The sequence below is a fragment of the Cyprinodon tularosa genome, unplaced genomic scaffold, assembly GCF_016077235.1.
Source record: "Cyprinodon tularosa strain WSP-4 unplaced genomic scaffold, ASM1607723v1 ctg563, whole genome shotgun sequence".
Lineage (NCBI taxonomy): Eukaryota > Metazoa > Chordata > Actinopteri > Cyprinodontiformes > Cyprinodontidae > Cyprinodon > Cyprinodon tularosa.
The window spans coordinates 194,727-200,726 of record NW_024039300.1 but is presented as its reverse complement, the minus strand read 5'-3'; the positions used below and the strand labels follow the sequence as shown (position 1 = coordinate 200,726).

At 41.1% G+C, this 6,000-nt stretch overlaps 1 protein-coding gene across 2 annotated transcripts in view; it reads left to right on the top strand.

The window, feature by feature from the left end:
- The first annotated feature begins 568 nt into the window (after positions 1–568).
- Positions 569–6,000, top strand: part of LOC119796965 (protein inscuteable homolog) — a 119,200-nt gene continuing 113,768 nt past the window's right edge. For both annotated transcript variants that reach the window (XM_038305766.1, XM_038305763.1), the window contains exon 1: positions 569–795. The gene's annotated coding sequence lies outside the window, so the exon portion shown is untranslated. The remainder of the gene's footprint in view (positions 796–6,000) is intronic.

The window sequence follows — 6,000 nt, the reverse complement described above, 5'->3', positions numbered from 1 at the left end:
ACCAGACACCCAGGAGAGCGGTCATGGTGAGGGTCCAGAAACAACACCAGGCTGGGACAAACATCCTCTCACCTTCCCTTATCCCCCATTCGATCTTCTGTGACTGCTCCTGAGAAGGAAAACACCCTGTTTTACCATGTTAGAACTGGGATTTCTTTCTGCTGCCATGCAGTTTTTTTTTTTTTTTTTCATCTGGCTCTTTTTGCAGTCCCTCCCTCTCCCTCCTCTCCTCCCCTCCCTTCTTTTGCTGCCACATCTGGAACCCAGCTCCTCATGCATTTATGTGGTCTGTTTTGTTTCTTTTCTTCCCCCCAAGTATTATTTAAAAGTTCTTTACCTTGTCTTGTTGGCAGCTTCTCTCCATCTGATGAGGTCTGCAATTATGTCCCACCATAACAGGTCACTCTGCAATTACATGCTCCACCACAGAATCGTACCCCCTCCTCTGAACTGCGCCGCTGCTCGTATGGCGTACTGAAATAGAATAGTTTCATGTCGTTTGGATGGCAGCCCAGCTGAAACTATGCTCCACTGTGACTGACAGTGGGATGTGGACTTTTCCCCTTAAGGCCAGTTGCGCTCAGACTCTGCTCAGTTTTACTCCAGCAAGCTTTGGTGATGGTTGCGCCAGCTGGGCTCTAAAAACGGAGACAGAGCTAAACAGAGTTTGAGTCAGAGTGGATAAAAGTGTGCAGAGGAACAGAGGGCCCGGGGAGCACAGAGATAGAAGCAAAAGCCCCGACTATGAACTCCAGCTGGAGCCCCTAACCGTGCAGTCTCTAAACAACACAATGGGTAAGTTTAGTCGGCTTTTAATTTAGATTATTTTGGATTAATGCTGGGTTAAACTTTACTTTAAATTCAGTAAAACTTCTGGAGTATGACTCGGAATATTCCATCAGACACCATCTGACTGATGAAGTATAATCCAGTCTGGGTCAGGTGCTATCATCAACTGTAAAATGTCACTAACCTTAGGAAAAATGTGTTGCTCATCTGTTGTTCAATCTCATATCTTAAGATTATGTCTATCCTTCTGTGATCTTTTGGTTAAGTGGAAAAAAAACATTTGAGCAAAACTCAAGATGTAATTTGAGCTGAGGAGATCTTACAGCAGTATGGCCCTGATCTCAAATACATCCTGGTTATTTTGAAGGAGATGGATCTGAGATGGAATGTGAGATCTTTTTAAATTATTGCCTCTAGTATCCTTTATTTTAGAGTAAACCGACAGGCAGCAAAGGTTAGGCTGTGGTTTAACCCTAAAACAGACGCCTTGAGGGCCAAGACCTCCATGCATAGGTCACACAACATAACTGTGGTAGGGCGTCTAAGTAAGGATATCAAATAGAGGTATAATTCGCCTAGCTGACAGGAAAAGAGACAGATATAAGGGAATTCAGTAAACTCGCACAATGCTCACCGTGAGAGTTAATTCTCTGCAGAGAAAGAGAAGAAGACAAAACCACTTTGGTCTCGACTGGTGTTCATTCATATCTAGAAGATGTAAATGTGACATAAAAGACATCAGATCTTCAATGTTTGCTCTGCTGTAGGTTGTGTCGATTTCAGCCTTGCTTTTTCAATTAATTGCTGGAAAACAAAAATTTCAAAGCTTTTTAATTTCCTGAAAAACACATCGAAACAATATCTCTTGAAATACAGATTAAAACAAAGTAAAATCCTTATTCAGAGCTACAGTAATAGAATGAAACGGCTCCTTAAAGCTGGTCCCAGCTGTCATGTTTGATGTTTTGATGTCCAAGCAGCAAGGTAACTTACCCCAAATGTCTCTAGCTTCCATGCAACCTAATGTTGGATGTGCTGATTAGTGTTTCGGTTTTTAGCTTAGAGGGCATAGGTTTAGTAGAAGGACAACTAACTTATAATTTGGAAAGCTTGATGTTTGCAAGCAGCGCTGCTTATAAAATTAGATTAGAGATAGTCTGGTACATTGGGTGCCAAACAAAGTCTCCTCTTCTAAACAAGTATTCTAGTTTGAAATTGATTCAACCATTTATCAACTATTGGAGCACTTTAGCGGTTATGACCTGCTGCATGAGGAATCAACCAATGGCCAAAGTTCGTTAATGATCAGGTGTGTTTCAACTGTTCTCTTTATAAAGTCTTGCCAGAGATTTTCTTTAGATTTTAAATCACGCAAGTATACTGCCTACTCTAGTTTGGTTGCCTTTGGGGTCTTCTTGGGTTCATTGTCCTCTTTGAAGGGCCAGGGATCCAGATGTATCAGCTTCCCCACAGACATTATAGCATACTGCACATCTTGGAGTTCAAATAAAGAGCTTTTCAGTTTTGAAACTCTTCTTAACTAACTGCAACCTCAGTGGTTGCTGTCACAACGGACTTTGGGCCGGATCTATCAAAGGTTTGCGTGTATAAAAACGTGAGCTATTTCACTGCGCACGCTAAAAAATGTACAAACTGATCTATCAACAGCGTGCTAAAAGGATTTGGTCTTTAAAACGTGCTATATAGCGCCTCTTATCCATTTAGTACTTTTTCTGCAATGAATATGCAATATGGGGCGTTTACACGCAAAAGTGCGTCTTGTGGGAGGAGAACGTGTAAATATATTAATTTAGCACTCGCAAAGTGATTTATCAAACCTGAAAGCAATTTTGCTAAGGGTATCTGACTCTATATTTAACACGTTTCAAAAGAAGGTGCAAATGCTCTGTATGCGTAATTGCGCACACATGGCAGCGGTTATTGTCGCAAGAAGGAGACATGGAAATGAAGCAAGGAGACGCAGAGAACGCATTTTTTCACTCCGTGTGAATATTTTTGGAATGAACGAGGAAACGATCATCAAAACATATCGTTTATCCAGCATTGCCATTTTGGAGCTGTTGGGGGAACTCCGAATGGATTTGGAGCCAGCCACAAGGAGGACCCACGCAATACCAGATATCACAAAACTCCTTGCAACATTGCACTTTTTTGCATCTGGGATCTCCCAATCTCGTTTTTCAGAAGTGCTGTCCGACGTTCTAAATGCCCTGACGCCCTAACGGAGAGAACCCCGACCTCCCGCCTTGCGCCTGTGGAGCAACATGCCAATGCTGCGGGGATGCAGCGCGCAGTCATCTTATCCACAGTCACTTCTTGTGAGCCATTTGGTATGTGCATTTTTCTACAGGCCGATACAAAACACCTGTTTTTTTGGGTTTTTTTACTGCGGTGAAGTAGAAATTCAGCCACATACCACCTTAGGATAAAGGTTGCCAAAGTTTACAAACTACTTTGCCGCAAACCACAAAACGCGCAAAACCATCATTTAAATAGGGCGTCTCCAACAGTTTTGCGCCTGCCACCCGTTACGCAATCGCTCTTGTTAAATCACCCGCAAACCATGGTTCAGCCCCTCGCGCAAAATTCCAGTTTGCGAGCGCAAATTACTGCACGCAAAATTGGATCTTGATAAATCCGGCCCTTTATGTACAAAGCGTGACTACGTACAAAGTTGGTCTGCAATATTTTTAACACATATCAGAATTTAAAAAATGTTTGTTTTGTGAAAATGTGAAAAAAAAAAAAACGTTTCAACTGAGAAATAACACACTATAAAGCACCAAAGCCCACCTAAATATGAGTTAAATGATGATCAAAAGGTTTACAAGCTGCAGAAATTCAAACATATCCATAAATTGCTGAGCAATAGGCGTGTGTAATTGTGGAAGGGTAGCAGCATTGGCTTTGCTGGACATTGCCAGTTAAATGATGAGGGAATCTTTGTTCAGAGATCCTTCTGAGCTGTTTGCACAAAATGATGAATGACTAATTAGCTGGTTAAGATCAACCAACATAACTAGTGACTGTTCAACTTCTCACTAATGGGCTTTGTGAAACTGCAGTGTTTGTAGCTGATCTACAGTATTTATTTAACAGTCATACCTAAGCCATCCCAGTCCACTGAAAAACCTCATCCATATGTTGCTCATATGTAATTCAACAGAGTTTATCATGCAATATAAAATGCACCCAAAGACACATAATTAAGACAGAAGCCAATTTAAAACAGTAGCTCTATGACTGGGGTGCGTTCACATGAAACGCAATCTTTGTAATAGAAGTAATTTATGTGTTATTCATATGTAGAGGGAAGCACTGGCTGTATATCTATTGAGGCAAAAGACAAGTTTTTGGTGAACACACACAACAATATTGCTGCTACATCTGCAAAGTGCAAAGCAAAATATCAACTTAATCTTAGTTTGTGGCTTTACAGCCAATCAAGGGCTGGATGTGGCTGTGACGTAGTTTGAAGGATGAGACTAAGCTTTTTTTTATCAACCTGAAAAAGAAAATATTGTTGACAAGGGATGGAATCAGGAATGTTGTTAGGAGGTTTTTAGCTGGCTTTAAAAGAAGACATCTTAATTTAGCCTTATAATAACTGTTGAAACATTGATCGACCGTCCTTAGCTTCAGCGCAGACACTGGCCAGCCGCTGCTGCCTGTATGGGGGTCTGCTTTCTGCGTGGTAGACTTCTCCGATCTACCGCTGTCCTCCTCTGGTTTCCTGCTGTGGTTCTTTAACTCCAGCAGGAGGCATGGTCTACAGGTGTTCTTTCTGCAATAGTTTTGGCTTTGTTTTCCTGCTGCTCTTGTCTGAGCTCTTACCTGACCTTGACCTCTCTGTAGGAGGCGGCCATGATCCCGCTGTATCATCTGGCCTCCAAAAACTGGGAGCATTTCTGGAAGTTCTGCTGGACCAAGGAATGCCTGCAGCTTTATTTGGCTTTCCAAAGTAAATAAAGCACAGTGACTTGCTCTGTAAAAATCCAGCTCCCTTATGTTGAGGTGAAACCAATATGCTCACCAGGCAAATCTCTGGTGAAATGTTTTAATTTAGTTGTTAACGCACCATAAGGGCTCTGGTAGCAGCATTTGTGCCTAATGCTCTATTCAGGGGATCTAGCCATTCTTTTTTAACTCTCAGTTTGTGAACTATGATTTAAAGCTGGATTTATTACTACCCTTTTGTGTCTGTTATCTTTTCTTTAAATGCTCTGGACAACTCTCTCAGAAAGAAAAAGCTGTTGGAAAATCAACAGCTTTCTGCTGCTCCATCCCCAACGGACGGTCCTCTCAAGGTTTTGCACTCTGCTCTCAAGAGGAAAACATTTTATTTTATGTAATTGTTTTGAGTCATGATAAAACAGAATACTGCAGTAGCAAACATTGTTAGGAAAGTGGCTGAACTGGTTTGTGTAGGCGTGATGAATGATTTCTGCAAGTCTGAAAGTAATAAGGACCATGCAGCCAGCATGTGTCTTTACTTCAGCCTGTTTGTGTTGACTGTGTTGTTTGCCAGAGAAAGCCAAATAAAAAAGATCAAAAAGAGAGACTTGTTGGAAAAAAGTTTCCAAATGTGACGTTTTTATGTTTTATGTTTTAAATCTTCCCTTGCTTCTTCTCTTTTACTTCTCAACACTACATTTGAGGACAGGCAACAGCACTGTGTACTGGGATCACAGGCGTCTGTGGTGCTACAATCATTTTGTCACTTCTTATTATGTGTCAAAAAAAATACAACAAGGGACCAAACAGGGATATATAAATAGACCCAAAAAGACAATACATGTGAATCATTTGTTTGGTTTTCAGCCCCTTTTTTGGATCCCACAGTGGGTGGAACAGTGACATGATCGATGTCTCTGAAACCACAGAAGACGGAGGTCCTGCCTCAAACTGAGCCTAGTCCTTTCATTTCATTGTGCCAATGTGGATGGGACATATTCAGCAGTGTCTTCCTGAAGCCCAGATACATGCATTTTTCATATGCTTCTAAACTAAGGTGCATTCATCTAAACTTTTCCACATCTTGCCAGGCTACAATCATAAACTTTAATGTAAACAGGGCATAAATAAAGCTTTGGAAATGTATAAAGCTCAGTTAGTTTCTTAAAAGAACCTTTAATTTTGTTTAGTCTGTAATCAGAAAATACAAGGAGTGTGGCACAACTTCAAACCGAA